Source organism: Lissotriton vulgaris, chromosome 6 (assembly GCF_964263255.1).
Source record: "Lissotriton vulgaris chromosome 6, aLisVul1.2, whole genome shotgun sequence".
Classification (NCBI taxonomy): domain Eukaryota; kingdom Metazoa; phylum Chordata; class Amphibia; order Caudata; family Salamandridae; genus Lissotriton; species Lissotriton vulgaris.
Window position 1 is genome coordinate 1,874,746,511 of NC_141694.1, and position 27,394 is coordinate 1,874,773,904.

Sequence of the window (27,394 nt, forward strand, 5' to 3'; positions counted from 1 at the left end):
TAGGAACACGTGTGGTGTGACGGATCTCATCGGGTGGGGGCCTTGATCTACTGTAACTCCTTTGAAGAGGGGTGATTCTCTACAGCTGGGGCCATAAACTACATCTGCAGGGCTAGGTGATAGCCTGGGACCGGCATGAACAATCGGACACAGAGGAAGAGGAGTGTCAGAGGGTGCGGTAGTGAATAGGGTGAAAGGGTGGTGTCGGGCGGGCACAGGGTGTGATTCTCAGGGAAGAGCAGCGCACATGGGAGGAGGTTTCTGGCCCATGCATGAGAGAGAGAGCGGGGGTGACCAGTGCGTGGGGAAGATGCTTGCGAGGGTGAGGAGCCATGCTGAGGATCGGCGGCGTGCAGAGAGTGGGTCTGGTCAAGGCATCTAAAATGGCTGCCGTGCTCAACAAAAGTGTGGCATTGCAAAAAAGACAAGATGGCGCAGACAATGTTTATCAATAAGGATTAATTTATAACAATTATTTAAAACAAAATATTTACTCGCAGTGACAAAATGGCGGTCAACAGTTCCTGATTTCCATCGAATCGAACGTTAACAGACGTCACGCAGCAAAAAAAAAAAACGCTCACGCACAGCCGCTGGAAGACATGTATCAACATATATGTGCCTCCTCAGCCACCCTCAGAAAACAAAAGGGGTCAGGATACGTCTCCCGTACCCCCTTATACCTAGTAATTTAATGAAATCGAAACACAAAATGGCGAATTCACGTTTCGCTACCAGTTTGCGACCCGATTCGCGAGCCGAGAAGCGCTTCTACCGCGAAAAATCAAATTTTTATTATTTGCCCCACGGGACCCTTTAATAACCCCAACATCATTCCTAGGGGATCAAGAGGGGTCTACCTAGCCCCCTTTCATTAAATTCCCCCTTCGTTTTTCACCTCTTCTTGTCTCACGATCCTACCGAGAGACAAGATGGCGGCCGCACCGGACTGTTTAGAATGTTGACAGACACCGGAGAGCCAATCAGCTTCGCTACGCAAAGCTCCGTTACGCGAAAAGTACGCGATCTGGAGCGCTATCTGGGACGCTGTCACAGATATACCTGTTTTTTAAATGTTAATTTCTCAAAATCCACTGGAGCACATATATTGAGACCCAGCAAAGGCACATCGGGCTAACAGTCCCTATAATTTTGCCAAGTTTCGTGCAAATCCATTCACCCGTTAATTTGCGAACCGAGAAGCGCTTCTACCGTGAAAAATCAATTTTTTTTTATTTTCCCCACGGGACCCTTTAATAACCCCAACATCATTCCTAGGGGGTCAAGAGGGGTCTACCTTGCCCCCTTTCATTAAATTCCCCCTTCGTTTTTCACCTCTTCTTGTCTCTCGATCCTACCGAGAGACAAGATGGCGGCCGCACCGGACTGTTTAGAATGTTGACAGACACCGGAGAGCCAATCAGCATCGCTTCGCAAAGCTCCGTGACGCGAAAAGTACGCGATCTGGAGCGCTATCTGGGACGCTGTCACAGATATATAAATTTTTTAAAACGTTAATTTCTCAAAATCCACTGGAGCACATATATTGAGACCCAGCAAAGGCACATCGGGCTAACAGTCCCTACAATTTTGCCACGTTTCGTACAAATCCATTCAGCCGTTCGAGCTAAAAGTGAGGCCAAACGCCCTATGGAAATTAACATGGGAAAAACGCGTTTTGGGACCCCCCTTTTTTCTCGGCCCCCCTTGATGAACCCCCCCCAAATTTTCAGGGGCTGCTCAGAAACAAAATGTGCCATTTCCCTGAAAATTTCAGCCGATTCCGTCCACAAACGCCAAAGTTATTAGACATAGAATTTTCAAAAGTTCCATAGAGAAATAATCCTAACTATATATACCTACTGGCTATCACCAGTAGGTAATATATATATTACCTACTGGTGGTCACCAGTAGGTAGTTATAGTTAGGATTTTTTCCAATGTTAAATCTCAAAATTCTATTTGGAAGCGCCGGTTGACGAATCTGACTGAAAATTTCCTCAAAATGGCCTCGCGGCGTTCCGGTCCTTCCCTGAAAGCTTGGGGGGATTCGTCAAGCGGGAGCCGAGATAAAAGGGGGGTCCCAAAACGCGTTTTCCCCATGTTAATTTACATAGGGCGGTCGAATTCACTTTTAGCCCGAACGGCTGAATGAATTTCCACCAAACTTGGCAAAATTGTATGAACTGGTAGCCCGATGTGCCTTTGCTATGTCTCAAGATATGTGCTCCAGTGGATTTTGAGTAATTTAGGTTCAAAAAAATCTATATATCTATAGGCGCGCTCTGGTGCGCGCACCGGGGAGCGCACCAGGCGCGGCATGCGACTTGCGTGCGGAAAGCTGATTGGCTCACGGGTGTCTGTAAACATTCGAAACAGTCCGGAGCGGCCGCCTTCTTGTGTCTCGGTAGGATCGAGACACAAGAGGTGACATAAAAAAAAATGGAGAAATGACTATAAGGGGGCAGGGTAGACCCCCTCCTGACCCCCTAGGTTTGATGTGGGGGCTAAAATAGGGTCCCGCGGGGCATTTTGATAAAATATTTTTTTTCGATTTGCGCGGGGGGAGCACCCGGTACGCGCACCGGGAAGCGCCCCGGGAAGCGCACCGGGGAGCGAAGCACGGGGAAAATCCAGGGCCTTATTTATGAAGGTCTTGTGACAGTTTTGCACCGCCTGTGAGTCACTTTTTGTGACGCAGCAGTGGCGTAAAAAAATGCGCCTCGTTGCGCTATATTTAAAAAGTGACGCATCTAGGTAGATGGGTCACTTTTTAAAACCCTGCGCCACATTATACCTGCGTCGGGTATAATGTATGCAGAGGGGGCGTTCCCCCGCAAAAAGCTTCGTAATAGCGACGCAGTGAAATCTATGAGATTTCACTGCGTCACTTTTAGGATGCTGTTGCGTCAAAATCTTGCACCTGCCTCACAGCAGGTGTAAGACTGACGCAAGACCTTTCACATGGTGCTTTCCCCATGTGAAAGGACGCATTACTGGAGTTGCGTCACTTTTGTGACGCACTCCAGCAATGCGTCACTTTTGTGTTTACAGATACGTCAGAAATACTGACGTATCTGTAACTCCTTGCGACATGATTCGTCATACATTAAATATGACACATCTGGAATGTCGTAAGGAGTGTGCACAGAAAAGTGACGCATCGCACCAGCGGTGTAAAAAAATGCGCCTCGTTGCTCTATATTTAAAAAGTGATGCATCTAGGTAGATGGGTCACTTTTTAAAACCCTGCGCCACATTATACCTGCGTCAGGTATAATGTATGCAGAGGGGGCGTTCCCCCGCAAAAAGCTTCGTAATAGCAACGCAGGGAAATCTATGAGATTTCACTGCGTCACTTTTAGGATGCTGTTGCGTCAAAATCTTGCGCCTGCCTCACAGCAGGTGTAAGACTGACGCAAGACCTTTCACATGGTGCTTTCCCCATGTGAAAGGACGCATTACTGGAGTTGTGTCACTTTTGTGACGCACTCCAGCAATGCGTCACTTTTGTGTTTACAGATACATCAGAAATACTGACCTATCTGTAACTCCTTGCGACATGATTCGTCATACATTAAATATGACACATCTGGAATGTCGTAAGGAGTGCGCACAGAAAAGTGACGCATCGCACCAGCAGTGTAAAAAAATGCGCCTTGTTGCGCTATATTTAAAAAGTGACGCATCTAGGTAGATGGTCACTTTTTAAAACCCTGCGCCACATTATACCTGCGTCAGGTATAATGTATGCAGAGGGGGAGTTCCCCCGCAAAAAGCTTCGTAATAGCGACGCAGTGAAATCTATGAGATTTCACTGCGTCACTTTTAGGATGCTGTTGCGTCAAAATCTTGTGCCTGCCTCACAGTAGGTGTAAGACTGACGCAAGACCTTTCACATGGTGTTTTCCCCAAGTGAAAGGACGCATTACTGGAGTTGCATCACTTTTGTGACGCACTCCAGCAATGCGTCACTTTTGTGTTTACAGATACGTCAGAAATACTGACCTATCTGTAACTCCTTGCGACATGATTCGTCATACATTAAATATGACACATCTGGAATGTCGTAAGTAGTGTGCACAGAAAAGTGACGCATCGCACCAGCGGTGTAAAAAAATGCGCCTCGTTGCGCTACATTGAAAAGTGACGCATCTAGGTAGATGGGTAACTTTTTAAAACCCTGCGCCACATTATACCTGCATCAGGTATAATGTATGCGGAGGGGGCGTTCCCCCGCAAAAAGCTTCATAATAGCGACGCAGTGAAATCTATGAGATTTCACTGCGTCACTTTTAGGATGCTGTTGCGTCAAAATCTTGCGCCTGACTCACAGCAGGTGTAAGACTGACGCAAGACCTTTCACATGGTGCTTTCCCCATGTGAAAGGACGCATTACTGGAGTTGCGTCACTTTTGTGACGCACTCCAGCAATGCGTCACTTTTGTGTTTACAGATACATCAGAAATACTGACCTATCTGTAACTCCTTGCGACATGATTCGTCATACATTAAATATGACACATCTGGAATGTCGTAAGGAGTGCGCACAGAAAAGTGACGTATCGCTGTTTTCACGCAGCGATGCGTCACTTTTCAGAAATGAGGCCTCAAGTTTATTCACTGTGTCACCTCTACGACCCTTTCTTGCGTCAATACATCCCTTTTGCATACATTACACCTGACGTAGGAATAATGTGGCGCAGGGGCTTACAAAGTGACGCATCTACCTAGATGCGCCACTTTGTAAATATGAATAAATACGGTGCATTTTTTACTGGACTGATGCGTCACAAAAAGTGACGTTCTGGTGGTGTTAAGGTGACGCATGGCTTCATAAATGAGGTTTTCAGCCTTCACTCCAGCAATGTATCTTTTCTTACCCTTCCACTCCCATTCCTTTTCAACATTTTCTTGGAATATCCACATTCCCCATATTCACTCTCCTTCTCCTTACTTTCCTTCCCAACACTCACCTTCTTTCAGTCCCCCTACTTCACTTCCTTTCTCCTTTCATACCTTTCTGTTCTTTCTTACTCATTTTCCTTTCCATTATCAATGCTCTCCATTTCACTTACTCTTTTTCATTTTTTTTAAGAATATAGCTCTTTGATGAGAATTGGAGGTAGTTCTGAAAATAACTTTTTGTTTTCTTCTTTTTTCAAAACAGGAACAAAAACAGGAATGGAAACTGCTTAACAGGAGCAAAAAGAACAAAAATAATTAGGGGTGGGAAGGGCAGCGATGGTTTTCTAATGCTCGAACCATGAGCTGTACACTTTGTTCTCCAAAGGTAAGCATTGTAGGATGGCCACACCAGTGCGGCAACTTGCTAGACACCACCTCGGTGCCATCCAGATCTCGGCGCGTTGTGCTTCCTTCGGCCTACTGTAGCCGCAAGTGCGGACGCAACTCAGCTGGATAGCGAGTGAAACACCAAGGGGCGCCCCACTGCAGCCGAGGAGCCTCCAACTTGGGGGCGACGCACAGCATCACATTGCTTTCTCAAACAGCCCCCACTGACTGACGCGACCTCACAGGCCAACGGGGCGCCCCACGCCGACTTTCGGCGCAGCATTGTAGGATGGCCACACCAGTGCGGCAACTTGCTGGACACCACCTCGGTGCCATCCGGATCTTGGCGCGTTGTGCTGCCTTCGGCCTACTGTAGCAGCAAGTGCGGGCGCAACTCTGCTGGACCGCGAGTGAAAAGATAAGGGGCGCCGCACTGCACATCAGGTGCCTCCACCTGGGGAGGCGAGAGAGGCCAGTTTGCACCACCTCCCAGGCACCCCACGCCGACTTTCGGCGCAGCATTGCAGGTTGGCCACACCAGTGCAACTTGCTGGACACCACCTCGGTGCCATCCGGATCTCGGCGCGTTGTGCTGCCTTCGGCCTATTCGCACATCGGTCCGCTACTGACGCCGCCTCACGTGCCAACGGATTTTCTATGCTTTTTATAGCAGCGCGTAACGTAAGCATAACAGGTCATGTGACTTCTTTATAAAACTTTTCATTGGTTCATTTTACTTTTGGTTTCCTAATGATGGAAGGCTTGATCATATGACCTAAAAATAACACTTTTCATTGGATTAAAACATTTTTTTTTCCCAAACGATGAAAGCCCCACCTTGTTTCTAGATGTTTCAGACTGAAGCTGGCATCAGCCTGAGAGCACCACCATCTCGTGGCTCCGTCGTGGTCATTCCGCGAGCAATCATGGCAGCCGCTCCCCACCGGAAGCCTGCAGGAGTCGGGAGCCCCCAAGACTTTTGTAAAATCTTCAAGGCTCAGGGGACGTCCGAGTTCCAAGGTGTCCCAGGGCCATTTTAGTGGACCAGGCCCAAATCCGAAGAGCCGTCCGCCATTTTAAGAGTCCTGTGGCAGCCGCCTATCGCTGCACCGCAAGTGTGGGCGCAACTCAACTACATGGTGAGCGAGACGCTGTACCCGCAACAGCGGGCGATAAACAGCTGAATGGCGGAAGAGGCACAGTGTAGCAAAAGCGGGCGGAATGGCAACTGAAACGGTAAAGGGGCGCCCCAGTACAGCCGACGAGCCTCCACCTGGGGAGACCCGTTCACGCCGCCTCCCCCCCCCCGGGGCGCCCCACGCCGTTTTTCGGAGCAGCATTGTAGGATGCCAAAACCAGTGCGACAACTTACTGGACATCACCTGGGTGCCAACCACATCTCAGCGCGTTCTGCTGCCTTGGGACTATTCGCACAACAGACCGCTACTGACGAGGCCTCCCCGCGCACCCCTCGGGACGCCCCACGCCGTTTTTCGGAGCTGCATTGTAGGATACCAAAAACCAGTGCGGCACCCAGGTAACATCACCTGGGTGCCGTCCAGAATTCAGCACGTTGTGCTGCCTTGGGACTATTCGCACAAAACACAGCTACTGACCATTGTTGCTTCTTTTTTCAAAAAATTGTTTAAATGTATTTACTGTTTTTGTTGCGTTCTATATATTTAAAAGTTATTAAAGTGTTATAATCCTACTTTGTTGGAGTGCTATATATTTATAATGTGACACATAATTGTAAAAACTTTGATGTACAAAGAGGCATCCCTGGAATCTTCCGCTTCAGGCTCGGTCCCACACACCCTCACAGTGAGAATCCCCTCCCCAAGCACAATACAGGATGGTTATCAGATAGTAGGAACACGTGTGGTGTGACGGATCTCATCGGGTGGGGGCCTTGATCTACTGTAACTCCTTTGAAGAGGGGTGATTCTCTACAGCTGGGGCCATAAACTACATCTGCAGGGCTAGGTGATAGCCTGGGACCGGCATGAACAATCGGACACAGAGGAAGAGGAGTGTCAGAGGGTGCGGTAGTGAATAGGGTGAAAGGGTGGTGTCGGGCGGGCACAGGGTGTGATTCTCAGGGAAGAGCAGCGCACATGGGAGGAGGTTTCTGGCCCATGCATGAGAGAGAGAGCGGGGGTGACCAGTGCGTGGGGAAGATGCTTGCGAGGGTGAGGAGCCATGCTGAGGATCGGCGGCGTGCAGAGAGTGGGTCTGGTCAAGGCATCTAAAATGGCTGCCGTGCTCAACAAAAGTGTGGCATTGCAAAAAAGACAAGATGGCGCAGACAATGTTTATCAATAAGGATTAATTTATAACAATTATTTAAAACAAAATATTTACTCGCAGTGACAAAATGGCGGTCAACAGTTCCTGATTTCCATCGAATCGAACGTTAACAGACGTCACGCAGCAAAAAAAAAAAACGCTCACGCACAGCCGCTGGAAGACATGTATCAACATATATGTGCCTCCTCAGCCACCCTCAGAAAACAAAAGGGGTCAGGATACGTCTCCCGTACCCCCTTATACCTAGTAATTTAATGAAATCGAAACACAAAATGGCGAATTCACGTTTCGCTACCAGTTTGCGACCCGATTCGCGAGCCGAGAAGCGCTTCTACCGCGAAAAATCAAATTTTTATTATTTGCCCCACGGGACCCTTTAATAACCCCAACATCATTCCTAGGGGATCAAGAGGGGTCTACCTAGCCCCCTTTCATTAAATTCCCCCTTCGTTTTTCACCTCTTCTTGTCTCACGATCCTACCGAGAGACAAGATGGCGGCCGCACCGGACTGTTTAGAATGTTGACAGACACCGGAGAGCCAATCAGCTTCGCTACGCAAAGCTCCGTTACGCGAAAAGTACGCGATCTGGAGCGCTATCTGGGACGCTGTCACAGATATACCTGTTTTTTAAATGTTAATTTCTCAAAATCCACTGGAGCACATATATTGAGACCCAGCAAAGGCACATCGGGCTAACAGTCCCTATAATTTTGCCAAGTTTCGTGCAAATCCATTCACCCGTTAATTTGCGAACCGAGAAGCGCTTCTACCGTGAAAAATCAATTTTTTTTTATTTTCCCCACGGGACCCTTTAATAACCCCAACATCATTCCTAGGGGGTCAAGAGGGGTCTACCTTGCCCCCTTTCATTAAATTCCCCCTTCGTTTTTCACCTCTTCTTGTCTCTCGATCCTACCGAGAGACAAGATGGCGGCCGCACCGGACTGTTTAGAATGTTGACAGACACCGGAGAGCCAATCAGCATCGCTTCGCAAAGCTCCGTGACGCGAAAAGTACGCGATCTGGAGCGCTATCTGGGACGCTGTCACAGATATATAAATTTTTTAAAACGTTAATTTCTCAAAATCCACTGGAGCACATATATTGAGACCCAGCAAAGGCACATCGGGCTAACAGTCCCTACAATTTTGCCACGTTTCGTACAAATCCATTCAGCCGTTCGAGCTAAAAGTGAGGCCAAACGCCCTATGGAAATTAACATGGGAAAAACGCGTTTTGGGACCCCCCTTTTTTCTCGGCCCCCCTTGATGAACCCCCCCCAAATTTTCAGGGGCTGCTCAGAAACAAAATGTGCCATTTCCCTGAAAATTTCAGCCGATTCCGTCCACAAACGCCAAAGTTATTAGACATAGAATTTTCAAAAGTTCCATAGAGAAATAATCCTAACTATATATACCTACTGGCTATCACCAGTAGGTAATATATATATTACCTACTGGTGGTCACCAGTAGGTAGTTATAGTTAGGATTTTTTCCAATGTTAAATCTCAAAATTCTATTTGGAAGCGCCGGTTGACGAATCTGACTGAAAATTTCCTCAAAATGGCCTCGCGGCGTTCCGGTCCTTCCCTGAAAGCTTGGGGGGATTCGTCAAGCGGGAGCCGAGATAAAAGGGGGGTCCCAAAACGCGTTTTCCCCATGTTAATTTACATAGGGCGGTCGAATTCACTTTTAGCCCGAACGGCTGAATGAATTTCCACCAAACTTGGCAAAATTGTATGAACTGGTAGCCCGATGTGCCTTTGCTATGTCTCAAGATATGTGCTCCAGCGGATTTTGAGTAATTTAGGTTCAAAAAAATCTATATATCTATAGGCGCGCTCTGGTGCGCGCACCGGGGAGCGCACCAGGCGCGGCATGCGACTTGCGTGCGGAAAGCTGATTGGCTCACGGGTGTCTGTAAACATTCGAAACAGTCCGGAGCGGCCGCCTTCTTGTGTCTCGGTAGGATCGAGACACAAGAGGTGACATAAAAAAAAATGGAGAAATGACTATAAGGGGGCAGGGTAGACCCCCTCCTGACCCCCTAGGTTTGATGTGGGGGCTAAAATAGGGTCCCGCGGGGCATTTTGATAAAATATTTTTTTTCGATTTGCGCGGGGGGAGCACCCGGTACGCGCACCGGGAAGCGCCCCGGGAAGCGCACCGGGGAGCGAAGCACGGGGAAAATCCAGGGCCTTATTTATGAAGGTCTTGTGACAGTTTTGCACCGCCTGTGAGTCACTTTTTGTGACGCAGCAGTGGCGTAAAAAAATGCTCCTCGTTGCGCTATATTTAAAAAGTGACGCATCTAGGTAGATGGGTCACTTTTTAAAACCCTGCGCCACATTATACCTGCGTCGGGTATAATGTATGCAGAGGGGGCGTTCCCCCGCAAAAAGCTTCGTAATAGCGACGCAGTGAAATCTATGAGATTTCACTGCGTCACTTTTAGGATGCTGTTGCGTCAAAATCTTGCACCTGCCTCACAGCAGGTGTAAGACTGACGCAAGACCTTTCACATGGTGCTTTCCCCATGTGAAAGGACGCATTACTGGAGTTGCGTCACTTTTGTGACGCACTCCAGCAATGCGTCACTTTTGTGTTTACAGATACGTCAGAAATACTGACGTATCTGTAACTCCTTGCGACATGATTCGTCATACATTAAATATGACACATCTGGAATGTCGTAAGGAGTGTGCACAGAAAAGTGACGCATCGCACCAGCGGTGTAAAAAAATGCGCCTCGTTGCTCTATATTTAAAAAGTGATGCATCTAGGTAGATGGGTCACTTTTTAAAACCCTGCGCCACATTATACCTGCGTCAGGTATAATGTATGCAGAGGGGGCGTTCCCCCGCAAAAAGCTTCGTAATAGCAACGCAGGGAAATCTATGAGATTTCACTGCGTCACTTTTAGGATGCTGTTGCGTCAAAATCTTGCGCCTGCCTCACAGCAGGTGTAAGACTGACGCAAGACCTTTCACATGGTGCTTTCCCCATGTGAAAGGACGCATTACTGGAGTTGTGTCACTTTTGTGACGCACTCCAGCAATGCGTCACTTTTGTGTTTACAGATACATCAGAAATACTGACCTATCTGTAACTCCTTGCGACATGATTCGTCATACATTAAATATGACACATCTGGAATGTCGTAAGGAGTGCGCACAGAAAAGTGACGCATCGCACCAGCAGTGTAAAAAAATGCGCCTTGTTGCGCTATATTTAAAAAGTGACGCATCTAGGTAGATGGTCACTTTTTAAAACCCTGCGCCACATTATACCTGCGTCAGGTATAATGTATGCAGAGGGGGAGTTCCCCCGCAAAAAGCTTCGTAATAGCGACGCAGTGAAATCTATGAGATTTCACTGCGTCACTTTTAGGATGCTGTTGCGTCAAAATCTTGTGCCTGCCTCACAGTAGGTGTAAGACTGACGCAAGACCTTTCACATGGTGTTTTCCCCAAGTGAAAGGACGCATTACTGGAGTTGCATCACTTTTGTGACGCACTCCAGCAATGCGTCACTTTTGTGTTTACAGATACGTCAGAAATACTGACCTATCTGTAACTCCTTGCGACATGATTCGTCATACATTAAATATGACACATCTGGAATGTCGTAAGTAGTGTGCACAGAAAAGTGACGCATCGCACCAGCGGTGTAAAAAAATGCGCCTCGTTGCGCTACATTGAAAAGTGACGCATCTAGGTAGATGGGTAACTTTTTAAAACCCTGCGCCACATTATACCTGCATCAGGTATAATGTATGCGGAGGGGGCGTTCCCCCGCAAAAAGCTTCATAATAGCGACGCAGTGAAATCTATGAGATTTCACTGCGTCACTTTTAGGATGCTGTTGCGTCAAAATCTTGCGCCTGACTCACAGCAGGTGTAAGACTGACGCAAGACCTTTCACATGGTGCTTTCCCCATGTGAAAGGACGCATTACTGGAGTTGCGTCACTTTTGTGACGCACTCCAGCAATGCGTCACTTTTGTGTTTACAGATACATCAGAAATACTGACCTATCTGTAACTCCTTGCGACATGATTCGTCATACATTAAATATGACACATCTGGAATGTCGTAAGGAGTGCGCACAGAAAAGTGACGTATCGCTGTTTTCACGCAGCGATGCGTCACTTTTCAGAAATGAGGCCTCAAGTTTATTCACTGTGTCACCTCTACGACCCTTTCTTGCGTCAATACATCCCTTTTGCATACATTACACCTGACGTAGGAATAATGTGGCGCAGGGGCTTACAAAGTGACGCATCTACCTAGATGCGCCACTTTGTAAATATGAATAAATACGGTGCATTTTTTACTGGACTGATGCGTCACAAAAAGTGACGTTCTGGTGGTGTTAAGGTGACGCATGGCTTCATAAATGAGGTTTTCAGCCTTCACTCCAGCAATGTATCTTTTCTTACCCTTCCACTCCCATTCCTTTTCAACATTTTCTTGGAATATCCACATTCCCCATATTCACTCTCCTTCTCCTTACTTTCCTTCCCAACACTCACCTTCTTTCAGTCCCCCTACTTCACTTCCTTTCTCCTTTCATACCTTTCTGTTCTTTCTTACTCATTTTCCTTTCCATTATCAATGCTCTCCATTTCACTTACTCTTTTTCATTTTTTTTAAGAATATAGCTCTTTGATGAGAATTGGAGGTAGTTCTGAAAATAACTTTTTGTTTTCTTCTTTTTTCAAAACAGGAACAAAAACAGGAATGGAAACTGCTTAACAGGAGCAAAAAGAACAAAAATAATTAGGGGTGGGAAGGGCAGCGATGGTTTTCTAATGCTCGAACCATGAGCTGTACACTTTGTTCTCCAAAGGTAAGCAGTTGATTGCAGTATCTGCATCTGAGGGCACCATGGTTAAAAGCAGGTTGAATGTTTGGCACCAGCTCCTGCGATTGCCCCCTCCCAGAAGAAGTTGCTCCTCCGGTGGATGTTGAGGCCCCATCACTGGGAACCTGTTGTGCCAGAGCCCTGACACTTTCCCGGGCAAAATTCTGGGGGTGCTTCCTCTCCACATGCTGGATCATCGTGAAGTTTCCAAATGAGTATTTTTTTAAGGGGTTACCCCGTGACAGCACTTCTTTGCAGATCCTGCACTCCACTTTTGGAGCATTCACCTTTTTTTGGTTGGGTGGTATTTTAAAAAATTTCCAAATTAAATGTTCCTTCACCTTTCGTTGAGGAGGCTCTTCATTGATAAATTCAGGTTCTTCATCACTGCTGGATTCTCTGGCAGCCATGGTAAAACCAAGAAAGATCCAGGAGCAAAAAGGCAGGTCTTGCAGTCACAAAAGTGAAAGAAGAAGTGAAGGAAATGGGTGGGGATTTCATTCTTTGTAAAAAAAACTGTTACCAACCAATGAAAAGTGTTATTTTAAGGTCACATGACTTGACGCGCTGACGCTGCCGCGCCGGAGCGCTTCCGGGGCACATACGCTGCGCGAACGTAGGCGCTTCCGGGGGCGCATACGCGGCGCGAACGTAGGCGCTTCCGGGGGCGCATACGTGGCGCGAACGTAGGCGCTTCCGGGGGCGCATACGCGGCGCGAACGTAGGCGCTTCTATGGGCGCATACGCGGCGCGAACGTAGGCGCTTCCGGGGGCGCTTACGTTGCGCGCCGAAGTCACGTCATCATAGTTTTACGGAAATGCATAATCATTTTTATTTCCTTATAAAAAAAATTGCTTTTATTTGTATGGTACGAAATGTTTTGCGTTATTATTAACTTTTCTTTCATATTTTTTTCCACGAACGAAAGTAGCGCTCTGGGTGCGCTTTCCGGAGAGCTTACCGGAGAGCTTACCAGAGAGCTTACCAGAGAGCTTACCGGAGCGCGCACCCAGAGTGCCCCAGGAAAAAAAAATGTATACTTACACAAAACAGCAAATTGTAAAAAAAACATAGGTTAGAAACTCGATATAGAAAGGAATTAGCATTTAAAAAACCTATGAAATTCACTGAAAACACCATAGGTTTCACACCAGTTATAGTTAGGAATTAGCATTTAAAAAACCTATTAAATTCACTGAAAAAAACATAGGTTTCACACCATTTATAGTTAGCTGGAAATTTTATTGACATAAAACCATTGAAATTCCCACATTATAGTTAGTTGGACTCACTATAACTTGCGCGCCTGCAATGCACTGCTGATGACGTCACATATTACATCACTCATGACATGGTCAGTGACATCACTCATGGCATCACTGATGACACCATCCTTGTGACAGAGTGAGAGACCTCCTTTCAGTGTAATGTAAGCCTTGAAACACATATTCAAAAAAAGTCTCTAACATTTTCAAAAAATGGAGATACCCATACCAGTTACAACAAACAATTCAGTAATTCCACCATCTATATACACATCCACTCATTCACCAACAGTTCTATATAGTCACTCATACATATACTCACTCATTATATGTAGTGATACACCTATACATATTGTTACACTTCGACAGTCATCCAAAAGTTACTCACACACATATTCACACATGCAAAAAAACTATTGAACATCCATTTATTTGCATATACAGCAATACACACACTACCACTTTACTTCTAAGAATACTTACACATACTTACTCTCTTAAACAATCACTTATATAAACACATACTTATTTAAACAGAAACACTTTCAATCTCTCACTCTCACATATACTCACTTATATACATCAATACTAACATATACTAGATTAAAACATATGTCGTTACTGAAAAAGACAATAGTTAGACAGTCATTCACTCACTAACACACACATATACACACTCATCCACCCATACAGTCCTGCACATATGCTGTCTTAAAAACACATACCAACAGTGAGTCAGTCACCAACACATGCAGCAACTTATACACAAAGTGAAACACTGATACATATATTTAAATACTTAAAAACTACTCGCTAATATATGTATTCACTAAGATACACTTAATAAGTCAGTTAACAATCAATATTTTATTTAAAAAACATCCATTTACACACTTATTTAAACATGTATTCTTCCATCGACCTTTACAAATACATATATAAAACATATTTATTTTTCAGAAAGACACACAATCACTGGATGGTGTCATCAGTGATGTCATGAGTGATGTCACTGACCATGTCATGAGTGATGTAATATGTGATGTCATCAGCAGTGCATTGCAGGCGCGCAAGTTATAGTGAGTCCAACTAACTATAATGTGGGAATTTCAATGGTTTTATGTCAATAAAATTTCCAGCTAACTATAAATGGTGTGAAACCTATGTTTTTTTCAGTGAATTTAATAGGTTTTTTAAATGCTAATTCCTAACTTTACAGTTACAGTCTGTGGAAACGGTGGCACACACACCACTGAAAACACATGTTTATGAAAAAAAACTTAAATAAAATAAGAAATTAAGCAGCCTGGCATCAGCAAGTGTACAATCTATTCTACAACGGAGGCACAACCAGTTTACTGTGCACACATATCACAGTGATGTGGACACCTTTAAATATAATTTAAATTGAGTTGCATTGAGAATATCATCTGAAGTTTAAAAATCTGATACAATTAAGATTATGTATTCTAAATGTAATATTTAGTAGCACAAACACCCATTCACCTTGTGTGCCTTAGGTTCAATGGACCTATCTAAGCCACAGCCCTTCCTTCAAGCAAAAGGAGAACCTTGCATGCCATGGAAAGAATGAAAGGATACTTTTTGTAATTATATAGATACTGTTGAGGATTAGGACTTCACACCAGATAAAAAGAAAAAAGTTTTACTTTACTGCCTTGGTCCAGGTTATCTGAAAACATACAACCAAATTAAAAAAACACAAGGGATGGTGTTGATTTATTTCTACATGCTCTTTATGATCTAGATGCAAATTGTTCACTGATTGTATGTGTAGCTGTTGATTGTTACAAATGTTTTCAAAGAAAACAGGGCAAAAACTATGGGTGAATATGTGTCTGCTTTAAATGCTTCGCCAAAGGGGATGATGGATGGAGTGTTGACCATTGCACCTCCATCTGGTTCCTCTAGCGCTTGGACGCCTCAGGGCAGCAATTCGCGCTATAAAAATCAATTTTCATTCATTTTCATTCACTCCAGTTCAGATATGGCCATATGCAAATCAGTCTGAACCTGTGCTCATGGAAACAATCCAGCCCGAACCGCAAAGCCATGTCTTCCCTGGACCGGAAACAAGCATCCTGGGACCAGTTTCTGGCTAATCAGCCATCATCAGCCAGGCTAGCTTTTGCATTAACTTGTAGATTTGGATATTCACAAGAGGAGTTCACACGTGATCAGATCATCATGCATGCTAGTAACCAAACATACAAGACAAACTCTGGGTTGATGGTGAATCCCCGTTAAAAGAAGTTGCTGCTCTAGTTAAAAAAGCAGAACCCACTGGTAGATGTGCTAAAGCAGTTTTAGAAGAGTCCACTGACCTAAAACTAGTTACCAGCAGAAATAGTAATAAATACAAGCAGAATAAACATGAGAATAGAAACAACGTTAATGTATGTATGTATGTATGTATAGGCATTTATATAGCGCACTACTTACCCGGAGGGTCCCAAGGCGCTTCGACCGCTGCGAAACCCTTCCTGGCTTCCCTGAGAGATGGTCCCTTAATGGGTATCTCCAGGGTGAGACCAGGCATCCCCGGCGGTCTGGTGGGGCCGTTAGTGAAGATGAGGCAAGCTAATGCCCAGAGTTGCCGAGTGTGATCGCTGATCAGAGTGGGCACCGAGGCGAAAGAATTATTGAGTCCGCTGACCCTGGTCCAGAAACCTGCAGACTATAAGAAGAAGAACAAAGAGGATAAAATGAACTTAGAGAAAACAAGTGAAGATTCTAAGTTCCCACCTTACTGATTACAAAAAGTGCCCAGCTAGATTTCAAAAATGTGTTTCATGTGGCTTAATAGGACACTTTGCTAAAGTATGTAAAAGAAAAAATTACAAACGTGGTAAGTCAGTCCAATACATACAAAATGATAATAGTACAACATCTTATGAATCTGAAGATTCGGAATCAGACAACATTAACTAAGTATTTCTCTTGAGTATAACATTTTAATTGTCAACTTAACTAATGTCAAGAAACCTTTCTGCAGAATAAAAATTGGTGGAGTGTTAATTGAACAGTGTAGCTGATTCAGGCTCTCCATTCACGATAGTCAATGAAAGTATATTGAATCATTAAGTCGCCGACAAAATGGTAGTCTCACTTGAGAAATGTAATGTTTTTGCTAAAAGTTATACAGGTGAAAATATCGAATTTATTGGAACTCACAAATTAGAATTTGAGTTAAAAAATAGGAAAGCTATTTGCAAACTCTTCATGACGAAGAGAGGACTATTTGTCCTAGGATGGAATGACAAGCAGATTTAGGCATCATACTTGATCCTAACAATGGAAATCCAGTCATGTCCATTTACAGCAATAATTCATGTATTTACAAGATACAGTGCAATCCTGTCCTTTCAGCCAGTGCCTGTGCAAGAATTGCAGGTGTACGCCAATGCAGACACCCTAGCATCATGGTGCAAAGGATGGCAATGTTAGTGGCATAATTGTTTATGTGCAGGAAGGGGCTCCTTCCTGCACAAAAACAATCATGAGAGGCATTTTCCTTGTTCTATGTGTGCTACAGAATGTAGCACACATGAAAAGTGGAAAAACAAGGAAAATCTAAACATTTCTCCTCGTTATACCTGCGCTGTGAAGGCATACGTTTTTGGCATGGCTCCAGATTCACGTATTTGTTGTAAATATTGAGCAGTCCCAACCTCCATGGGTGTTGCGTGGGAACATCCACAGCAACATCCATGGCAAGCCTCCCTGCCGCAATGTAAGGCAGTGAAGCAATTTGTGCTATGCGGCCATACACCTTATCTACAGGCCATTAAAAAGGCAGACGGGGTGGCTTTGCATGGTCCTGCAGATATGGAGCTGCACTGTGCGCCACTGGAGCATCAAAAAAAGTGATGCTCCCGTGGCTCAAGAGTGTGGGGAAAAGAGGACCCTGTGCCACAAATGAACAAACAGAATGTATGGTAAGATGGACAATGTGTCACAGCTGGTTCAACCCAGTATATGCTAAGGAGGCAAATGCAATCCAGTGCATGGTGAGGAGGAATATTTGTGGGAGGAGATCCGGCCCAGTGTGCGGTAAGGAGGACGATGTGTTGCTGTTTCCCAACCCTGTTCCTAGTGAGGAGGAAGCTATGCCACAGCTGCCAAACATTCCATAGTGAGGTGGAAAATGTGCCACAGCTGCCACAACCCACCGCACGGTGAGCAAGATGATGGGATGCAGCTGCCCCAGCCCACACAGCCCTCTGCATGGAGGGGAACAAGATGTGCAACTGCTGCCACAACCCACTGAATGGTGAGGAAGAAGATGTGCCACAGCTGCCACAACTCACTGCACAGTGGGGAAGAAGATGTGTCACAGCTGCCACAGCCGAATGCACAGTGAGGAAGATTTTTCACAGCTGCCACGACTCACGCCACAGTGAGAAGAAAGATATGCCACAGCTGCAAAATCCAGTGCACGGTAAAGCGGAGGGTGCCATGCTTCTCCAGTCTGGAAACGCATGGATGTGCCATATTCACAAGGATACAGTGTACCCCTGCATTCCCCTAGCGCTGGCGCTGAGTTCAGCTGCCATGCCCTAATGCAGGCACCCTTCATCATGGAGGAAGGGTTTCTGCGTTGAGGGAAATTATTGTTTAAGTGTAGGAAGGTCTCCTTTCCTGCACATAAACAATCATTCATGACATTTTGAAACTTCTATGTGTGCTGCTTAATGCAGCACACATAGAAGTTGCAAAGCATCACTGTTTTTGTTGAATGTCTACCTGCAGGAAGGGTCACTTTCCTGCACATAATCAATCATATGCAGTTTACAGTTTCTATGCGTCCTACACAAGGAAACACATGGAAACAGCAAAAGCGAAGAAAAATGAAGCATTTCTCCTCGTTTCACCTGTTTAAGACCAGGGTAATTTTGGTGCTGCCTCCTATTTACGCCACTTTTGTAAAGAGGGGGCACCTTCAAAATCAATCGGAGTTGCAGTGGAAAGCCCAACACAACACCCATTGCTCGCCCCTTTTACATTAAAGGGGTCATTAGGTTCTCGGGCGGATTGTGACCGCCTGCATGGCGGTGGCAATCCAACCACATCTGACCCCTCCCGCCACCCATTTCCCCCCGCCATATTACTATAGCGGGGGGACCACAACAGATGGAAAGACCGTCCGCCGCTTTTCTGCCCAGTCGACAAGTCGACCAGGCGGAAAAGAGTTTAATATGGTGGCGGTGTCTGCTAGACACCGCCATCCATAATATGATGGGGCGGACACATGCCTTTCCGTGGCGGCATTGCTGCCACGGAAAGGCATGCAGGAATCTCTTGCAGGGGCTGATTGCGGGCCCCCAGGGACTCTGGGGAATGGGGTGCATATGGCCTGTATTTCAATGTAAAACGTGGCAGGCACCGCGCGGTGCCTGTCACGTTGTGCATTGAAAAGCATGACGTGCATTTTTAGCCCGCCACAATTTTAAATTTGCGGGATGCACCCGCCACTGTAGCGGGCGCATCCTAATGGCCCCCACTGTACCCCCTCCCTTATGGCAGGCGGTCCCTTTTGACGTCGGGATGGCGGGCGAACAAAGTCCACCCGCCATCCTAATGAGCTCCTAAGTGTAGTGTGAAAGGGTGCCTTATTTACAAGGCAGCATTAAGCCACGTTAAGTGGCTTATGCTGCCTTGTAAATAAGGTTAAGCCCCTATAACCACCACAACGTCACTAAAAGTGACATTGTGGTGGTGATAGGGGCTTGCAAATATGTCCAAGGTGTCTACCAGTAGCCTAAATCCTGTGTATGATGAGAAGGAAGATGTGTGAATATCGAACACAGTTCAATACAAACCAGGCTCAATGCCTTGAACCTCAACCATCATTAAATGCCAAGTTGCTTCGATTAATGCTGGATACCAAACTCACCCTCCAGGAACACAGTACCAAAAATATAAAGATGGTCTGGTACCAGTTCTGTCTTCTAAAGAAAGTCAAACCATTTCTTTGCAAAGCAACTCCCAAATGCTGTTCAACTCCTCATCTTTTTACATCTGGCTGGTGGTAATGTTCTATACCTTTGCCTCGCAGACTCCATATTAGTATAGCTTAGAAGCATCCTATATGCCAACACACGTTTTATACTGTGACTGCAGTAACATGATCACATCACCCTCATCCTGATGGAACTGTGTTAGTTTCCCTTAACAGCCCACACCATCTTCAAACCTGTTATGTCATTTATGAAGTCATTTCAAAACAGCATCCTCACTTATCTTGCAGAGAAGCTCACCATTTTCCATCTATGTACCTGGGACCAGGAACAATATAAGGACCACTCTAATGCTGTTCCATTTTAGGAAAGAGTAGAAGACTCACCTCATTAAAGAACACAACATAACAGTGCATTAAACATCTACAACCAGCTTCCTCTCTTGACGTTATGCCTGTCTTTGACCCTGTACAGCTATCTTCTGTCTTTTGGCTTGGTTTGCACTATGAAAATATCATATACATACATTCATTAGGTGACATACCTGACTATGCGGTGAGAAGGAAGGTGTGTCCCAGATGTCCCAGACCTGTGTACAGTGTCGTAATTTGGCGATGGCCGGGTTAGCGCTTAGCTTTGCTACACGTTATTCTCCTTAACTTGGCTATATTAGAAAACGCCATCTTGTCTGTTACGGCGGCCATTTTAGATCATGAGCGGCCTCGTGGTCAGCGTGCCCTTTAGTCCGTTGTCCGTGCCACTGACCACTCGAGTTTGCCCAGCAACAGGCTATTTTTAGTAATGGTCAAGCCTGTACATGCGCAGTCCCAACTGACCAGTCACCCCTCAGGAATGTGCCGCCCAACTGACCAGTGAGATTGTAACCCCTCCCATGAGTTGGGTGTGTTCCAAAAATGACCATATATGTACATATAGCTCTGTAACTTGTACCGCCTATCTTTTTATTACCTGTAAACTGTATAAAAGATCGAATCACACCAACGTTCGGTGTGATACTTCTTGCATTATCGAAGGGTGCTGTAGGAATGTACCACCACCCCATGGGGTCTTAATAAACTTGTTCTTTGTACTTTTCAGTTTCCGTGCCAACAGTTCTTTCAGTGTAAGTGGGTTATCTACGGAGCATGTAGGCCTTGGGAACCCGATACCACAAAGGAAGGTGTGTCCCAGATTTCCCAGATCTGTCTACAGTGAGAAGGAAGATGACCTTCAGCTATCCCATCCCAGTGCACAGTGAAGAGGAAGATTTGTCACAGGAGTACAAACCTAGTGTTTGGTAAGGACGAAGATGTTCTGCGGCTCACCCAACAGATACGGTAAAGAGATGTGCTATGGTTGGCCAACCTACTGAATAGTGGGAAGGATGATGTGACACAACAGACATAAAATATAGTGTGGTAAGGATTCAGTGCCAAAGATCACCCATCTAAATATATGTCGTGAAGAGGTGCCTAAGCCTGCCCAACCTATTGCATGATACGGAGTAGGATGATCTAAATATATTGGCATCGAAAAGGTGTGCCTTAGCAAACTGTTCGGTACTTTGGAGTTTACACACTGATATTTCATTCACAGTACTACGATCCATGTCCTATGGTCCAACTATTTAGGGTGTATGTGGAAAAGAGGTGACACAAGTTACACGTCCAAACGTATCTGAGCACAAATATATTTAAATAGCAAAACCCAATTGTGCCGGACGTTATCCTATTACTAATGTATATATTCAATTACAACACTAGCACAATGCTTGCCTATGGGACCAGTAGACTTAGCAACCCCTAAAAATATGAGTTTGACCTCATGACCACAGGTTCAAATTCCTTTGAGTTCACTTTTATTCTTCTGCAGTCAGTAAAATGAATATCATTGAGTTGAGCAATACAAAACATATACTATTCAGCTTCAATATTCCCATGGAATAAATATGGCTTTGTATCTATATATGTTATGTTAAAGATCAACAGACCATATCACCTGACAAGATTGCCTTACCTTTTTATCACTGTGCTGGATGCAGCATTTGAGGAAAGTGTCCCTCTCAGGCCGAGTAGAAGTATTGCATCAAGGAGTCCTTTGCCTTGTAGGACAGTGTGTGACAGGTATGCTTGCAGCTGTTTGCTCAAAGGAGGATGAGGACAACCCTGGTGACTCCAAGACCTCAGGAGATAGTGTAGACATGAAATTGTACGTAGCTCAAAATTCCGGGGTGTTGCTTTAGCTGCTTTCAATTACTGTGGTAAGCAGTCACCAATATAATTCCACAAAGAGCCATTCTACTGTTTGGTGTACGTTGTACGCGAGCCATGCAGGCGTGTCTGCTGGAGTTTATGGGGTGACCAATTGGTTCTCCACCCCCTTCTCCACATGGCCCCCTTTAGGGTGCTGACCATGGAGGGGGGTGCTGTTTTTACAAATAACTTGTAGATTCAATGCATGTGCTTCAGTGATCCTTTTGTCCAGAGGTTTTCAGGCACCAATAAAAATGTCAAGATAACTCTGAAGATTAATCTTCTTGCTGGAAAAGATTGAAGTTTGATGAGTGGCAGTTTTGACTCATCATAAAGCAGCACAGAGGATTGCTGTGTCTGGTGCTAAGCACTTGTATAATACAGAGCACAATTCAGGGGCTTATTTACAAGTCTCTTGGGCACTGGTATGTCACTTTTTCCCATTTTAAAAGTGATGCACCTGCAGGTAAACAGGCTTGGAAATAAGCCCTTGAGTGTGAGTGAGCTGTGAGTAACGCTTTTGGAAAAATGAAATGCATGTGAGAGAGGGGTTACGGAGAGATGAGGAGCACTTTTGAAAGGGTGGTCGTGAGGTAACTAATGAAGAAGGAGGTAATGGGGTGGGGCTCAAAAAGACTTGCACGTGGCGCCACCAGTGCGAAAGCTGGACTTGTTTCTCCATCTCGTAAATGGTGTTGGGGTGAGTGGGCACTCACCGTAGCTGTGTCATACATGGAAGCAGATAGCGTTTGTATATTAGTGGTTATGAAGACTGATGCTGAATCTACAACACCAATCAAAGGCACAAAAAGCAATGGAACACCCTGGTTGGACACAACCAAAAGGAACTGCCATTAGTAACACATAAAAATACAATGTGCACACAACCAGAATGCAAGTGCATCATACATGCTGATCAGTTGTAAAAATATGTGAATTGCACTTGTGTTTTACCCTTGTTAAATGATCAAGCACTATTATAAGAATTAAGGATCAGTGTGTCCTTGAAGGCTCTAGAGAAGCCCCTTACCTGACACAGAATCACCACCACTGAAGGTATCAGCTCTGCGTCCGCCTCTGGAACCCTGTCATTATACCCTCTACTCCATCACCTCCGCCTAGGAAGTGTGCTTCAATTCCTGTATTTATTAGAAGTGCTTGTGATTCTGCCATTATCATGCCAGCCTACTGTCTGCATCACCACAAACCCATGAAAGCCACAGTGGGATTGTGAAGGCACACACACCCACACATCAGGGATTTCCGTGTCTCAAGGTTGATCTTGAACTGCAAATACTGAGCCTTGGGAAGGCAGCTAGACTGAGGCTCTCAAGGGAAGGGTCCTCAGACAATGGTTACAAAACCTGAAGTATGTTTTTTTACACAAAGTTAACTCAATTTCTTTTTACCACTGCTCCTAGTTAATGTTGAACAGCCTACATTAGACACAAAAATAGGCAAAGCCAATAGTTTTGGCACTGGCCGCCAGCCTTCTTTCAAATCTTGTTTTGTTTTTTCATGGATTTTGCAAAATATTATTGTTTGGCAATATGCCAAGCTGCCATCATTCTAAAAGAATCGTTTGCAACAGGCAAAACATGTTTTGGTCTAAAAAAAAAACCTTACCATAGCATTTCCTGGTACTGAAGGGAACTACTTAAAAAGTCAATCCGTCTGGTATTTGCTACAAGCCATCTCCCGGAATTGGTATTGCCCTTCTGGGATTAGAATGCTTAACTCTTCTTGGCCTCATCAGTTAAGGCAATCTGCCAGTACCTGGACGTCAAATCAAATGTGCTGAGGAACTTAGCAGCTTCCACCTGATCTATGAGCTCATCCGCTCTAGGGATGGGGTGCACATCAGTCCTGGTGATGGCATTTAGCCCACGGTAGTCAATATAGAACCACAGTTGAGGAGTAGTACTGGTTACAGCAGCCTTTGGGACCAAGACCACTAGGCTGGCCCAAGGACTGTTGGAGGGCTCTATCACCCCTATCATCAGCATCTTAGAGACCTCCTCTTTGATAACTACCCTAAACCTGTCAGTCAGCCTGTAAATCCTGTGCTTCACAGGAGGACTGTCCCCAGTGTCCAGATCATGAGAACACCAATGGATGACACCTGGGGTCAGGGAGATCAGGGTGGCAAACTGTCTCAACAACTGGTGACAATCACTCTGCTATTCTGGGGTCAGTGTAAGAGAGAGAATCATACCTTCCACTGACCTAACTTGCTCCTTGGTAGACAGGAGGTCATGAAGAGGCTCACTCTCCTCCTCGACCCCATCATTTGTCACCAAGAGCATGCTCACTTCAGAATTCTAAAGTATGTTCACCAAACTTATAGGTCCTCTCACAGGGTGCCCATACAGAAGCTCAAAGGGACTGAACCCTAATGACTTCTGCAGTACCTCCCTGTATGTAAAGAGCATACATGGTAAGAGGACGTCCCACTTATGTCTGATGGGTTCTGTTAGAGCCTTGATCATGCCTTGTAGGGTTAGTTTGAACGTTTCTACCAAACAATTACCTTGGGGTGGTAGGGAGTGGTGAACTTGTAGGTTACACCATACACCTCCCACAGTGATGTTATATACTTCAATGTGAAATTGGTACCCTAGTCAAATACCACTTCCCTGGGGAACTCCACGTGGGAAATGATCCCCGTTAATACCTGGCACACCACTGGCACCATTGTTGTCCTGAGAGGGATAGCATCCGGGTACCAGGTGGCATAGTTCACTAAGACCATGACATACTTTTTGCCCGTGGCTGTCTTGGGTACCAGTGGCAGCACAATGTCCATCCCAACTCTCCGGAACAGGTTGGAGAGGAGCCTTATACTTCCTTTCACTCTTACCACGTGCCTGGCCAGTTTGGCAAGACCTACAATGTGCATCTGTCTGCCTTCACATTTGGGGGAAGATCACAAATGCAGCAAAAAATAACCAGTATGTGGCACATAAAGGTCTGCAATATGATATTAGTGCAAATTAATCATTGTAGGTCAAGTGTCAATGCAAGTCCTAAAATAACCGCTGACAACCAAAGATAGAAATGGGGGTCTCTAGTTGGCAGGTTGTTACCCCATCCAAGTAGGGACCTTTCTTCCAAGTCAGGATAAGGGGGACACACTCCTGAAATACCCGCTTCTTACTCACTTGGAAGCTTGGCACAAGCAGTCTGGTTTATCTCAGAGGCAGTGTGTAAAGCATTTGCACATAACCAACAGACACACAGTGAAATCATTACAAAAGGACACCACACCAGTTTTAGGAAAATATTCAATATTTTATCTGTGCAAACAAGACCAAAATAAAACAAATCCACCATATAGTTCGTAGAAATATCAATAACCAAAAGTAGATTTAAAATTAAAATAAAGTTCCTTGAAGTCGATAGCTCCATCTGGGGCTATCACGGCATTGTGAACAACAAATCCGAACAGTTCGGGCTGAAAATGGCATTGTGGGCTACAACATCGGAAGACCCGCAAACAGTACCTTTGGAAATACAGGGCGTCGGCGACCACTCATTGAGCTCCTAGGAGCCGGCATTGGCGGGCGTTGGTTCTGGAGGTCGGTGCAGTAGTCTTTGGATCATTGAAGTCACATACTTTACAGATCGAACCCTTCAAGGTTGAAGTCAGGAGCTCCGGCAAAGGCAGGCTTCAGGCTATGGTTTGAAGTGCAGTGGTGCATGTGCGGCGTCCTCAGGTTGCGGTGTAGGAAGCGGTTCAGTGGCCGTTGTCCATCGGCATTGGTGAGACCAGGGCTGTGGTGGGAAGTGATGCGGTGCTGGCGAGTAACGGTGCAAGCAGTGGTGTCGTCATTGCAGAAGCTCTGTGGTCGGCTGATGAACTTGAGTTGATGGTGCCAGCATCGGTGAGACCACGGTCGTGGTGCAAGTGCAAGGGTGCCCTATGCGGTGCCTTCAGGGCACGCAGCCCACTGCAGTGTCGGTGACAGCGTCCGGTTTGTTATTCTTCTGTTACAGCACAAAACACACAGTTCAGTGAATATAGCACATTACAAAGTGTGCTTTTACTACGCTGAATTTCACAAAGCGGTTGGTACAATGTTACCATGCAATGCCATTTCTACGCAAGTCATTACATCGACTTGCAGTGAATGGCTCTGTAACATCAGGAATGTATAATTTACTATTCCAACTCCAGCCTACGCAAACAGTAGGGAAGGTGTTGGAATAGTAAACTATACTCTTCCCTATGTTAGAGCGCCATCTGATGCAAGTCGATGCAATGACTTGCGTAGTAATGGCATTGCGTGGTAAGAACGCGGTTGTTGTAATGACCGCGTTGTAAAGGCATCGCAGTGTAATGCTCATGATGTAAAGGTTGTTTCCTAGCTCAGGAGGGGGAGAAAGCATTGTCTTAAGGCAGACCAGGGCTATTCAGGTGCAAGAAAATCTCCTCCCACTACTCTAAATGCAGCCCAGGTCTATTAAGCCCAGCCCTCATCCAGGAAAGGCAGGGCACACCTCAACCTTCCAAGTGGCTGTCTACAGTGACTGTTTAACCCCAGCCACTGTCTCTCCAAAGTCTGACAGTCAATCCACAACCCAGCAGAGGCACACAAGATGGTTAAGCAAGAAAATGCCTTCTTTCTAAAAGTTATGAAAACACAAATTACCAACTACACACTTCTCTAGATCCTCCAATTTAAGGAAAAAACCCAGTGGTACTTCTAGGTTAGTTGGGTATATTTCATTCGTACCCTTTTATTCTATTGTTTTGAATTGTTCATTGTTTCATGTGTGAAAAGGACACTGAAGATTTTGACAATTTACACATGAATACAATACATTTCTACAACAGATATACTATACAACATTTATATATACACAAATACTTCATATTTATACAGCGTGTTTTACTACTCACACTCCGTTTAAGACAAAAGTCGTGTTTTGAACTAAAGGTTTAAATAAAGAACAACCAAATGTAAACAGAATTTTTCAAATAGACCATAAATCAATTCTTTGATCTATTGGGCAATTGATGTCTGTTACCTATGGTTCAACCAACTACATGTCCCAGGACCTGACTCCTTGTTTTTCTAATTCTTTCTAAAAGTGGCATTTTCGAACACATACATTAAAAACCATCTTTGCTAAAGAAGTGTTATTACATTCTGAGTTCAGAGAGCCTAAATTCACTCAATTTCTCTATCTTGTCCAAATGGGAAGATGTTACAAATTATCTCCTATTCTATCCTGTGGGACAGAAAGCCTTTCCACAGTAAAAAACAGAATATACTGAATTTCACTTTCAGGACATGTCACACACACACACCAGTACTTGCCCTACCTTTCACCTACACTACAACTTGCTCACGGGGGTACCTTAGGCCTACCTAAGGGATGCCTTACATGTAGGAAAATTGAAGGTTTAGGGCCTGGC